The sequence below is a fragment of the Hyperolius riggenbachi genome, chromosome 9, assembly GCF_040937935.1.
Source record: "Hyperolius riggenbachi isolate aHypRig1 chromosome 9, aHypRig1.pri, whole genome shotgun sequence".
NCBI classification, from domain to species: domain Eukaryota; kingdom Metazoa; phylum Chordata; class Amphibia; order Anura; family Hyperoliidae; genus Hyperolius; species Hyperolius riggenbachi.
This window is the reverse complement of record NC_090654.1, coordinates 256136735-256151564: the sequence shown is the minus strand read 5'-3', so window position 1 is coordinate 256151564 and position 14830 is coordinate 256136735.

Below are 14830 nucleotides of genomic sequence, written 5' to 3'. Positions count from 1 at the left end.
AAGTAGCTTCTGTGTAAAAAATAAACAAACAAATGTCACTTTAGTGTTATGCTAGGTACACACTATACACTTTTCTGGCAGATTTACCTGCCAGATTGATTTTTTTTTTCCAACATGTCTGATCTGAATTTCAATCGATTTTCCGATTGATTTCCATAAAAGTGAATGGGAATCGATTGGAAAATCTATCGAAATTCAGATTGGACGTGTTGAAAAAAAATCGATCTGGCTGGTAAATCTGCAAGAAAATTGTATCGTGTGTACCTAGCATTAGGGCTGGCATCAGCTAATTGAATTTGATATCATCTCCAGGGTTGCAGTTTTAACTTTAGAGGGTGCTGGATGCGACAGTCAGTCAAAAACCAAATAATTTGAAAGGTGTTTATTGCACGGTTAGGACAACGCGTTTCGCAGGATGCTGCTTCTTCTTCAGGTCAATAACAGTTTGTGCCTAGTGGCTATGTAACAGATACAAACGCCTCTTTTTTTTCTTTTAGTCTTTATCTCTCCCCTTGTTGGGGATGACTGTGGACTACAAGTTTTTAGAATGAGCATTATACAGACACATTGCTTGGCTAGCATTAAACAGCCTTTTCTGATTTGTGATTGGGGAGGGTGGGATTGAGGGAAGTGGTGTCCTGTTGGAGGAAGATCCGTGCTAGACAAAAACGCTATTTCATTGAGTAGGCAATCCAACCTGATAGCAATACTGCATCTCAAGCTTCGTACTCACTATCCAACTCGTCCAGCGACGTCCCCTTGACGACAGTCATCAAGCGACGCATCTTCTAGTCATCAGGTATGCACGACGTCACCCGATGCTACACGCCAGAAGCGAATGAGACTTCAAGCGATCGCAGAACTTTGCGCTGGAGTCGTCGGTGATCTAAGGCCCCGTTCACACTTGCGTTTTGCCATGCAAACGGACCGGATCCTGATTGGATCCTGATCGGATCAGGACCTGATCCGGATCGGAACCGTACGGTTCTGATCCGGATCCGGTCCGTTTGCATCAGGCATGCATCAGGCTGCCATCCGGATCCGTGGGCAAAAAATAGCGAAATTTAAATTAAAAAATGTTGGGGTCAGCAGAAGGTGCACCTGGTGCACCTGTAGAATCAGGTTCCTCCGCTGTAGGCCTCACCTCCACCTCCGACATTCTGCCAAACAGCTCCAGCACGTCTGTCACTGCTGCTCCACTCCAGACATGCTTGGCCCATGTGTCCCCATCCGAAATGGCCGCTTGGATAAGCATAGGAAGTGGGGTAGAACGTCAGGTGTTTGTAGGCAGTGTGTTCTGTGCCTTCCGTTTCCCATTGGTTTCTGTGTTCTGGATAGTGCTGTCAGGCTCAGGTCCGGGTGCGTGGGCCGGAGATCCGGACCCAAAAAATAGCGCATGTTGGAAAAGTGTCCGGATCCGGTCCGGCTCCGTACTGTACGGAACGGACACGTGTGAACGTCCGCATAGCCTTTGCATTGCTATGCGGAACGTATGTTCCGTTTGTACAGTATACGGTCCGGATCCGGCCCGGCGAATCCGGACAGGGAACGCTAATGTGAACCGGGCCTTAGCGAGCCGATCCACCACAGCTTAAACAGCTTAAATTTTCAGCTGCGACCATCAGGAAAGATTTTGCAGTTACATGGAGCAAAACTGAGCACATGATATCAAGGGAAACCCAGAAGGAGATGGTGGTATTCATACCTGATCTTTCAGCAGCTGTAGTCTGACATCAGAACATAGCTTAGGAGGTGTGTGCAGCACATTTCAAACAGTCACTGGCTATATCAAACATATACTCCTATCTCTGTACATGGAGATGCATTTTAAATACTGTAGTAACAACTCAGCTCTCTGCATCGGTATATAATTCATTTGGATTCATTAAGCATGCTTTCTATTCCCACAAAAGACTGATAATTTAACATGCACTCTGCCGGAGAGTAGATAGTTGGTATTTGTCTGAATGTAAAGACTCGCACTCACCTCCCAATTCTTCGTGGGATTCTTCCAACGATGTTGCATATCCCCGTAGGCCAGAAAGATGGCTCAGGGAAACTCGTTCGTTAGAGGTGGCACTGTGAGGTTCTTCGCGCCTTCGTCAGGTGTGTATTCTACATTAAGCAGTTCTGATCCGGTGAAGAGTTGTTTTGGTTTAGAACCTCTCACATTATTTGTGTGACCCCAGTACTGGAAATGAAGAAGTCCCAGGGTAAGCAGAGAAGACACTAGTGAGGAGGATATCTTGGTTCTGGAGGTACTGAAAAGGTACAAAAATGTAGTGGGTGTTTTAGCCCCTTTCCCCCAACAGGCATCCTGCACTGGAGTATCAATCTTGGGTAGATGTGGTCTTTACATTTTTCTTTTCTCATTGCACATTGTTAACCCCTTATTAATTCACATCTTTACTTATCAGATGTTTATCAGATGAGTCCACCTGCAGATCTTTATTTTTACATGTTGTGACTGACGCTGAGTATTTTATATTTATTTTTTTACATCTTGTTCTACATCTTTCCCGGATGTATCTGTAAATTGACCTTACCCGATTCATTTTATGTGAAGATTACATTCATGGTATGTTTTACCTATATATTTTTAATTATCTGTATGAATAAAGAATATTTTTGGATGTACGTTGTTTCTGTATTATTGTTACTGTCGAAGGTGTGTGCAGGTGGAATGTGAATACAATGAGAGGAGCAGAGCGAGAGGGACTGGAGAGAGGAAAGGAGAGTCAAGAAAGATGAGTGAATGAGAACCATGAGGGTGAGCAAGAGAGGTAGAGAGAATCAAGAGGAAGGGTAAGAGTGGGAAATAAATAGGACCAAGAGGGAGGAAGCGAGAGAAAGAGACAGAAGGGGTAAGTAAGACAAAGAGGGAGGGTGTGAGAGAAAGAGATGAGTGGGTATGATGGAGTGAGGTAAGAGGGAGGCTGCTAGAAACGAGGTTGGGTAAGACAAGAGATAGAGGATGGGTGTGAGCGAGAGACGAGAGGGGTGAGCAAGACCAAGGGAAACTGGGTCTCCACCTGGATTTAGGCCAAAGCAGGCCAATTTATTCAGAGTGCCACAGTACAAAAGCACAATGTTTCAGTCTCTTGGACCTTTCTCAACAGCGCTTAAAGGGAACCTGTACTGAGTAAAACTATTTAAAATAAACACGAGGGAACTTCAAATGAACATTACATAGTTACTTTGCCATCAGTTCCTCAGAAGCTCACCATTTTCTTCTGACAATGATCCCTTCCAGTTCTGACAACATTTTGTTAGAACTGGAATATATCAGTTGCTGTCAGTTATAGCTGAGAGGAAAACTGATGTACCTGGTAATGTCCATGTTTCCCTATGGCTCAAGTGGGCGATGTTACAGTTTAACCGTGTGCTGACCAGAAAGCTGTTATGGGGTAATGGCCATTTTCAAAATGGAGGACGGAGAATTCCCTTGATCACAGTGGACAAACAGGATGTGGGAAAGGAGAAAGAGATTGAGGAGTAGCCTACACGGGAGGTAAGTAAGACTTGTGACTTATTTTGACTTTTCAGTTCAGGTTTTCTTTAAAAAAGGTCCAAGAGACCAAAATATTGGTGTTTTTGTACTGTGGCACTTTGAATAAAATTGTCTGCTTTGGCCTAAATCCAGATGGAGACCCAGTTGCTTCTTTTGTTACACTGATCTTGCATCTCGGGTAGATCTGGGTGTTGAATAAATGACTCCCTGGTGCTGCACAGGTTATGGTTACAGCACTGGGAATCTTTGTACTATTGAAGACCGAGAGAGAGCAGAGAGAGAGGGCAACAGTGTGACCACTATAAGCGTTGGCAGCAGATTTTTTTGCTTAAAGGACAACTGAAGTGAGAATATGGAGGCTGCCATATTCATTGCCTTTTAAACGATACTAGTTTCCCTGCTGATTTATTTGGCTGCAGCAGTGTGAATCACACCAGGAACAAGCATACAGCTAATCCAGTCAGATCTGATAATAATGTCAAACGCCTTATCTGCTGCATGCTTGTTCAGGGTCTGTGGCTAAAAGTATTAGAGGCAGAGGATCAGCAGAACAGCCAGGCAATTGGGATTGCTTAAAAGGAAATAAATGTCATCCTCCATATCCCTCTCGCTTCAGTTGTCCTTTAAGGTGCCCATACACCTGTCAATCTGCCATCAGATCGACCATCAAATAGATCACTCTCTGAAACTGCAGCGTGCACTCCTCAATGTACCATCCCCTTCTGCCACTCCTGCCCCGCCCCCAATGGACAGAATTTCTGTCCAGCCACATTGTAATTGCGATAAATTTTTAGCAAAAATAAATTTTATCAATGGATCTGACATACCGGGTATTTATTTCATTTGAAATTGAACAGGGAAACTGGTGAATGTATGGATGCCTTAATTCATTGACCGTCTGCAAACTTTGACTCTGGACTGCTTATGCTTTATATGCCGATAAAGCAAAGTGATCAAGTTAATGGCTAATAATTCCTGCAATATCCAGAGCCAAACTGAAAAGTGGAACTTTTCTTTAAAAAAAAGAGCAAGTCAGTCTAACTATGGATGTTTTTCCTGTAGTGGAAATTCCCTGCAATCACATCATTGTGTCCATCTGTGCACACTGCTACATTTTGCTTCTTTCTTTTTTTTCTTCTGCATGTTAGAACTGCTTACAAAATTCCTGTTCCATTGCTCTGGATGGTACAGATAAAATAACTTGTAGCTGCATTCCTAGATACCAGATCTGATAAATGTGCTTTTTACTTATTTGTTTTGGCAGATTTCCCGATGTCTGTTAAATGATGATTTCCTAAAACCCCGAACACACGCTCAACAGCGGCCTTTTATGCAGCACAATTGTTGAACTTTTGTTGTGAAACAAGTTGAAACAGCTAAAAAAAAAGTATTTTGCTATTGTTCAAAAAGCTCCTTTATCCCTGGAGGAAGTCTCGAATGAATCTGAAAAATGGGAAGTGGTAGATTCAGATTCTTCTGACTCATTCCTCTATAAAGATACCTAAATATCGGTTTAGTGCTGATGACACACTCAGAGCAGATTGAGGTACCTAAGGCAGCTTCTACCCCTCAGGATATTTACAGGGTCAAGGCAACTAGGTCCAACAATATCTCCAATCAAGATAAACCTCCCTAAGGGCCCGTTCTCACCTGAGCGGGAATCGCGAATTGGCAAAAACCGCTACACAATGTAGCGAGTGGCAGTGTTCTCACTGCCAAGGTTGCGGTTAGCGATAACCGCAACCGCGCTGCATGCAGCGGTTTGCCCGCGCCGAGCGTTCCGCAATCCCTCCAAAACCGCCGTAGTGTCCAGAGATCACTCCCGCAAAACGCCGGCGGTAATCGCCGGCGCTCTGCGATTATAAGTGTGAATGGGCCCTAAGTCTAAGAGTTAAAAATTAACAGTTTAAGACAATAAGAGTAGGAGGGGAGAATGTTATCATAAAATACAAAATTACTTTATTATTCGCCAAAATACAAAATATTAAAATGGCCAGGACACACACGAGAGGAACTGCACATAGCATTGGGGCCAAAATGATGGTCCCGACCACTGCAAAAAATAGGGAGTACAGATAATAGTGAGAACTAGCTAGTTCAAAGATTTTATGGGGATCCCCTATTGAAAAAAGATTTAAATGATGGTACACAGTCCACAGCTGAAAACACTACTCAGAGGTGTGCCACTTTAATCGCTTCAAAGTCTGCATCAAAATATGCCAGTTGCATCATCTCAGGAGGTTAAACACCAGGTTGTATGGAAACTCTTGAGCCATACATACAGGATCAGATAAGCAAGTCCGCCAGGATACAATCCTTATGCAGGTTCTATCGGACTTCTATATACTGCAATCTGAAAGAGAGTCCACACTTCCCAGTGAAACCTCTAACTGATCACATGGTGGGCACTTCAAGAGAATAGACAGGTTCAGAGTTTTGAGATCATTGCACTGTATTCAGGAGTAATATAACTCAACAGTAATCCGCCAGGAAAATTCCTTATGCAGCATCATCTCCAGAGAGTACAGTGTTAATACAGCCATAAAGCACCATGTCAAACAATCCCATTCCTCCATATATTAGAAAGGCTTGCATCTAGTTGGCATTGGCATAGTTCAAAATATCATGTTATCTATTGATATCCCGTTGTGCTATAAGTTCCTGTGTTTGGCTCACAGAGGTGCAGAAAGAATAGCAAGCACAGTTCATAAGCAATGTAGACTGAGGCCCATATACAATTCGCTTTTTCACCTGAGTTTTCTCCTAGGAGATAATTTTTCATCTTCAAATTAAAATACCTTTCCAGCACTTTTCAACTAAAAAAGTACCAAAAAGTAAGCAAAAAAGGACTAATAAAATTATTTTGAGCATTTTCTTGCTTTCTGATGGCTTAAAATACATTTTATTGATAAATGTAAAAATATCACCTAGGAGAAAACTCATGTGAAAAAGTTAGTTGCATATGGGCCTGAGTGTCCATAACTTAAACTGGTTAGGTTTAATACTTATCCACGCATATCCACGCAGATTGTTGCAGCTGTATGATAATGATGTCCATGTGTAGTCCATAGTGCATCCACCCAAGTGTGTGTCTGGTCAGAGAATGTGCGCTGTAAAGCCAACCGGTTTCACTGGTAAGGATACCAGCATCATCAGGTATGATATTTACAGTGGGTTAGAAGATCACGGAGTCAGAGTATTTCCTGTACATAGGGCTATCAGAAGTATTGTTACGTCTCAATGGAAGGAACCAGAAAGGAAACTTTTTGTTCCTAGATCTTTTTAAACAGAGCTTTCCCTTTATGATCGAGGATCATGAAGCCTTGTTGTGTCCCAGACTTGATGCATCTCTCTCTAAATTTGAAAGATACGGATCTGTCTTTAGAGCATATGGGATCCTTGAAAGATCCCATGGATAAAGGGCAGACATTTTGCTCAAAAGAGCATGGGACTCTACCTCTTTTTCTTTCAAACCAGCAATTTTCGTCTGTGTATTGCTCGCAATCTTGATAAATGGATTAGGGGTTTGCAGCTCCATCTTGAAGTTGGCACAGCACATGCTGAGATTATAGAGTCTTCCTGTAATTGTCAGATCAGTTGCTTTTTTGGCTGATGTTGCAATGGAATCTCTCAGGGCAGCAGCTAAGACAGCTGCCTTGATAAATTCGACTCGCAGAGCGATATGGTTGAAGGGAGAGCTCCTATTTGGCAAGGATCTAGACTCCGTTCTGAAGAGATCGTCAAATGAAGCTAAAAAGTTTCCAGATGAAAAGAAAAAGCCGAATAAGAGGCCCTCTCATAACAAGAAGCCCTTTTCAGGCAGGAACAATCTAACAGAGGACAGAAACAAGGTAGAATATGGACATACAATGCAGGTAAAGAAGCAGGCCCTTCTTATTCAACACATTTCAGCCTGCCACTACAAAACCCATCCATTCCAAGGGTAGTGACCCGTTTGGTAACAGGCAGCAAAGTAGTCCATTGCCCACTAGAAGTAGTGGCCCATTATCCCTTGCGGAATGAAGACGCAGGCCACAAAGATCATGGCCTATGGCACCAGGAAGCAAGGGGTGAGCTTTGGGAATGGTGGCAGCACAGGACCAGGGAAGTGCACAGGGGGGTGCACAAAACGAAAGCACAGGGCCAGGGGAACAAACAGGACAGGGGGAGCACTCAGGACGGGTGATGCACTGAAGGGGGCAGTTGGGGTAGAGCTGTTGTTGGTGGCAGTGGGCCTTGGGTGGTAAACTGTCCAAATCTGGCCCTGTCGGTAGCCACTTAGACTACATGCTATAGGTGCTTCCTCACGTACAGTAATTGTTACCCATAGGGATCGGATCTCAAACCATAGGACAACAGTTCCGGGTCAGATATGGTACCGTTGTCACCAGGCTACTGCCCAGCGACATGTAATATTTCCATGGAGTTTGGAAGAGGAATGCTGGTGCAGCTTCTGGTGAGCAGGGTAAGGAGCAGGACAATGCACTTGTTCATTGCCGCCATTTAAAAATCCAGTGTGACCGATCTTTATATTACACTAGATATTAGGCCCGTTATGATAACTGGTGCTAGAACCACAGCCGCTGGCCTCTTGGGATGGCTTCCCCACCTGCCCCACATCCTCTGCTTGGTTACTGTAGATCACAGGTTTCGAACTCCAGGCCTGGAGGGCCAGATCCATGCCAGTGTTTAGGATGGACCGAGAAAGAGAGAAACATGTTCTACCTGATGGACCACAACTTTCCTGATTCAGACCCATCAATTTATGTGAGCTGTGTCAAAAATGTGGGAGGACCTCGGCCCTCATAGGACCGGTTTGACATGCCTGCTGTAGATACACATTGAGTGCTGCTCCCGCTTGCTGCTTCACTCCTCCCGCCTGGTAGCGCCTTGCTCCAGAGACACCGCAGCCGCCATCTTCTCCGATGCTGCCTGACCTTCAAGCTCTGATCCCTTCCGCTGATTCACCCCCACCTGGTGGCGCCTCATTCTGGAAACACACTGGCTGCCTTCTTCCCTGACACTACCAGACCCAGGGCTTGGTCACATGACCCGCGCACCAGCGGTCCCTGGTGGTGGATCCACCGGCTGCACAACGGCGAACCATAACACGGAGGAAGGCAGAGGACACAGCGACACTTCTACTTTATTAGGCAAGATACCAGATCAGCTGTATACATGCTAGATTCTCAGCTAAGTATTTAGTCTGGTACATACACAAGACTTAAATAGTGCCAGAAGGTCAGGCTAGCGATGCTTCAACAGTATCCGGAAAGTGGAAGGTCATAGTCCCAGATTGCAGCCAGTATTGCTTCCTGCAAGTCAAGAACTTATTCACTGCAGCTCTGAAAGGTAAACCTCTCCTACTGGACAAAAATGTCGGTAACAATAGGAAGCCTACAGCACCTTCTTACTAGTTAATGAGAAGATGCAAACCATTTTGAGTTAAAGGTTACCTGAACTGACATTTAACATGAGATAAGCATAGGTATTATTGCAGTGGCCTTCAAGTCCCTAACGGAAACCTTAACCACTCTGGGGCCGCTTAACTCAGAATTGCAGCTGCAGAGTGGCTCCCCAGGACTGCCTAACGCAGGATTGCGTCATCTCGCGATATGTGAGATTTGTAGGGAACAAGTTCTCGCTCAAGTGCTGTTCCCTGCAGGGGGAGAGAGGCGACCGCAGCAATAAGCCTGCCAACCTGCGATCGTGGCTGGCAGGCTTCCGATCAGAGCTACGGGGGGCAATTAAATGTAAACAGCATTGCGGATCTCCCGCAGCGCTGTACAAGTGACAGCCTTGTCACCTCACTGTCCCTCTGATGGCCGCACAGTCTAATCCCTGCCAGGATTGTGTGCCGATCGCCATCTAGGGACAATTTAAGGGGGAGGGGGGGGGGGGAGGATTAAAGTAAATGGAGCGTTTTTTTCTTTTCTTTTTTTTAAAGGTCATTTTAATTACAAAAAAACGAAAGATCACAGGAGCAATCCGATACCTCCAAAAGAATGTCCTGTTAAGGACAAGAAAAGGAGGTAAGGCTCATTTGTGTGTTAAGTTGTATGGCTGTGCAGATAGTTGTCAAAGCTGCACAGCACTGATTTGTGAAAAATGGCCTGGTCAATAGGGGACTGTAAGCCTGTGGTCCTGAAATGGTTAAGTAAGAGAGATATGGATGGTGCCATAGTTCTTTCCTTTTAAAGCAGCAGGGATAGACATACTATCCCAGGAAAAAAAACACATAAGTAGATAAATCCTACATACCAGTACATAACAAATTCATTGTACTGTCCATGTTTTGATTTCAGTGAATTTTATATAGTACATGAAGAGAAAACTTTTCCAGGCATTTTCCATCTTTACTGCCTCTGACTGAAGCCACTGAAATGGTGTATGCATTCCCAGACCTCCTCCGCACTGAGCTCTGTACGAAAAACTGCACTGTCGTATCTAGCTTGCTTTGTAAACCAATATGTGTGAGCACATATAGATCATATTTCAGCAGGTTCTGCAGAGGGCTGAGGTGTATTTCCCTTCTCAGCCTCAGCCTGTCACACTGAACTGCCTTTAGTCAATCATCGAGGAGCAGGAATCTGGGAGGGGAGATAACGAGCTTCCCTCTCCCTGGCAATGTACCAGAAGGGAGCCAGGCTGACTGAGATAAGATTACAGCAGAAACATTTATGATTATATTGGAATGCTTGCGATGCAAGGTCAGGATGTAGACTACATAATAAACACAGAGCAGTGGGTAAATGGAATTTAATTTTATGGTTTTCAATCCCGCTTTTAACTAACTAGTAAATACTAGCCGACCCGCGTCGTAGCATACGCCGCATCTTCTATCTATCTAATAGAGTACGTGCCTCAACCTTGAAGCAAGAAGAATAAAGGTGGATACACACATCAGATAAAAGTCTTTGGAAAATGAAAGATCACAGACCAATGTTACCCCCTTCCATGTAGTATGAGAGCCATACCTACACAGTCTATTCTATGGAGCTGAACTCCCCATCAGATAAACATTTTTTGCAAGATGCTGCACACAAAGATGCTGTACACATGCAACAGATCAGTATCTGCAAAAGATCAGTTCCTGCAAAATGCATTCATAGTCCATATCTGCAGATCTCATACACACCTTGTTTAACGGAGAATCATCTGCAGATCAGATCAACCAGGATGGATCTTTGGATCTGCAGATGATTGTCTGATCTGCAGATGAATGTCCGTCAAACAAGGTGTGTATTATGCTGGGCATACATAGTACGTTTTCTACCGTGTAATCGAGGCCACTGGCTCGATTCCCGCTCGTCCCTGTGGGTGCCCGGATCGATTCCCGCTCGTCCCTGCGAGCGCTTTCTTATTTTCCACTCGTTTCTTCTTTTGTCCTGCCCACCAGTATCAAGCGCAGAATCGATCCGGCGGGGTATCGGACACGTCGGAAATTATCAATCAAGCCATCAGCGGCTCGATTACATAGTAGAAAACATACCGTGTATGCCCAGCATGAGATTTGCAGATATCATAGACTATGAATGCATTTTGCAGAAAAATGTTATCTGATGGGGAGCTCAGTTCAGCTCAATAGAATAGACTGTGTAGGTATGGCTCTCATACTACATGGAAGGGGGTAAAATTGGTCTGTGATCTTTCATTTTCCAAAGACTTTTATCTGATGTGTGTACCCATCTTTAGGCTTTCCATTAGAAAATGTATGCGTGCTCAAACACCAAGTTTAACCCTAGCAAGTCTGGCTTTCCAAATCTGGCCTAATTGGCTATTCATGAGGCAATGCTCATGCAAATATGCATTTGCTTTCGCAAGCCAAACTATGCAGGGTCAAAAAACTAATACCACAAAGCGGCTGCCCTGTGGGAATTAGTTCATGCTACATTAGCACTATCCAGGAGCGCCACGGGGAGGCTTCCCAATACCCCCTTCTTATACAACCTGGGGGAACCACGGGGTCCCAGGCTCTCTCACTGCCTGGGAACCACAGCGGCACCCCCCGCTGTTTGTATCCTTTGGAGGCAGGTGGTGGGTGGCTTGCTCCGGTGGTGTGAGCCCTGGAGTTAGTTGTCTGCGCTTGTCCTTCAAACCCCCCCCCCCCCCCCACCGGAGTGTTGTATGTGAGCCATCCCTGAGCTCTAAAGCTCGGGGTGACCCATGCTTCACTCCTTTCTCATGTGGTGCCCCCAAGTTAATGCGCATGTAGCAGAACGCAATGGACATTAAGGTAAGTGCCTGTTTTTAATATTGGGAGGTGGGTGTGGATGGCTCACCCCGGCGCTGTCCACGCTTGGAGGGGGGGGGGTGTCGCCTGCGCCACCTAGCCTCCCCCTCCGGGGTGCCGCTGTGGTTCCCAGGCAGTGAGAGAGCCTGGGACCCCGCAGTCCCCCCGGTTGTATAAAAAGGGGGCATTGGGAATCCTCCCCGTGGCGCTCCTGAATAGTGCTAATGTAGCATGTAGCAGTGTTGCGTGCGAATTTTCGCCTAAGTCATTTTCTCATCGAAAATCCAGTTTTCGTTTTTGGCGAATTTTCATGAAAATTTTCAGAAATATTTGCATTTTCGACTAGCATCGAAAATTCATTGTATGCGGATGCTTATGCCCTTATGCAGAAAAATGTCCACAATAATCCGCATGGAAATTCAGTCTATGCGGACGTTTATATGGAAAAATGTCCGCAATAATGTGCAAGAAACTTCTCTGAATGCGGACGCTAATGCCCTTATGCGGAAAATGTCCGCAATAATACGCAAGTAACGCAAAAATGACTGGCATTAGGCGAAAATTAACGCGAAAAAATTAGATGGAAAATTTGCCTGTCAAAACGAGATTAGGTGAAAATTCGGTATAAATTTGTCGAAACAAATTTTTGCATTTTCGCTCATCACTGGCATGTAGCAGGGCGACCGCTTTGCGGTATTGGTTTTTTGACTCTGCATAGTTTGGCATGCAAAAGCAAATTTGCATGAGCATTGCCTCATGAATAGCCAATTAGGCCAGATTTGCAAAGCCAGACTTGCTAGGGTAGGCCTCTTTTCCACGGACAGTTGATAGGCAGTAAAATGCCTCTCAAACTCTTACAACTGCTCACTACTGCCTGGTAATAGCTTGCTGCTGCCTGGTAACAGCTTGCTGCTGCCTGGTAACTGCTTACTGCTGCCTGGTAACTGCTTACTGCTGCCTGGTAACTGCTTACTGCTGCCTGGTAACTGCTTACTGCTGCCTGGTAACTGCTTACTGCTGCTTGGTAACTTCTTACTGCTGCCTGGTAACTGCTTGTTGCTGCCTGGTATCTGCTCACTGCTGCCTGGTAACTGCTTGCTGAGCACATAGCTCAACAGTCCGTGGAAAAGAAGCCTTAAGGTGCGTACACACATGCGACTATAGTCGTTTGTAACGATCGTTCCCCGATCTTTACCAACGACGATCGTTACAAAAAACGAACCAACGACTATTAAGGCAAACGACAAACGAGGCAAATCGCTACAAAACAAAGTTCTGTCTTGGCGGATTTTTACCACCGACGATCGTTAGCAAAAGTGGTACATCGTTGGAAACGATCGTTCGTACCAGGCTGGACATGCGCATTTCACTTTTTCTCCAAGGAACTTTACAATTTTATGCGCAGGCGCATTAAGTGCTTTTACGTGGTGTAACGTTCGTTCTAACGATGTGATCGTTACACACTTTTTACAACTAACTTTACTTCGGTCGTTCTTTCGTCAATTAAAAGATCGTTCGTCGTTGACAACGAACGATCGTTGTCGCATGTGTGTACGTAGCATTAAACTTGGTGTTTGAGCATGCATAAATTTTCTCATGCAAAGTACTTCTTCTTGCTTGAAGGTTGAGGCACACCCTAGGGGCAGGGCGCTACTTCTTCTTCTTGCTCGAAGGTTGAGGCACTTACTCTATTATATATGTTACGGCCAGAACCCGAAGTGTGGCCACTTCTAGTTCTAGCCGGCCACTTCGGGTTCTGGCCGGCCAATATGCGAAGTGGCCGCAGCCAATGTGAGAAATGTTTTGTTGACGCCGTCTCGCCGCGGCCAAATTGATGACAAACTTGCTTAATTTTAATGAAATGTAGCCGGCGGCAATGTCATAGATGAAGCCGCCAGCTTTCGCGCACTGCCTCTCCCCGATCACCCCCCCCCCCCCCTCCTCTCCCCGCCTCCCATTACAATACGTAGCAGCCGGCGGGGACATGCAGCCGGAGAGTCGTTCGTCGCGGCAGGGGAATCCTGCCGTTCCTGCAGAGCGGGTGCTGGCAGAAGCGATGTCTGCAGCCTCCCCCGCTCTGCTGCCCTGCTGCGACGAACGACTCTCCGGCTGCATGTCCCCGCCGGCTGCTACGTATTGTATGGGAGGCGGGGAGAGGAGGGAGGGAGGGGGGATCGGGGATAGATAGATAGATAGATAGATAGATAGATATATGGCCCTGTTGCTAGCCAAAGTGGTTACAGATCTGAGGGAGACTTCATTGTGTTTCTGTATTGTCTGCCCCCATTTATACACCTGCACAGCACGGGCTCCTTACAAAAGCACCCGCAAAAAAAGACTATAGTTTGCTATCATGGATAATTGCATACTATTTTAAATCTATTTTAAATCCAAACATAAAGAAGTAAAATGACTGTGGGAATTTCCACATATCCTTGGAGAAAAACAAATCACACCCATGGGCCAGATGCTATGCATTCTGATTTGTTGCACGCAATCTGGCATGCTTCTCTACTAAAATGCTTCATAGCGGAATCAAAAGTGGGAGGAGAGCTTCCTGTGGGATTTAATCTCTCCTGCTTCACAGGAAAACATCGTCAAGGCAGCCTAGAACTTAATAAGTAGAATCAAAGAATCAAGCCAGCTGTAATTCAGGGGTTTTCCCCAGGATGTCTTGTTTGTAAACAAGTTATAACCAACCAAAGCACAAAAAAAGGAAAAAAAATTCGCTGATTTGTACTGAACTGTCCCAAAAGTGAAATTGAAAGTCATTCCAAAACTTGAATCAGATAAGACTATATTTTGCAATACAGTATTTTAGTGCGGTATCCTAGTAGCAATTGGCAGAGAACAAAAAAGTGCTACTGCAAAACTGGGCTGAATTTACTTTGAGGTGCCTGCTGTTAATCACTTGAGAACTATATGAAACCCCTATAAAAGACAACTGAACTGAGAGGTATATGGAGGCTGCCATATTGATTTCCTTTTAAACAATACCGGTTGCCTGGCAGTCCTGTTCTATTTGGCTGCAGTAGTGCCTGAATCACACACACCTGAGACAAGCATGCAGCTAATCCAGTCAGATT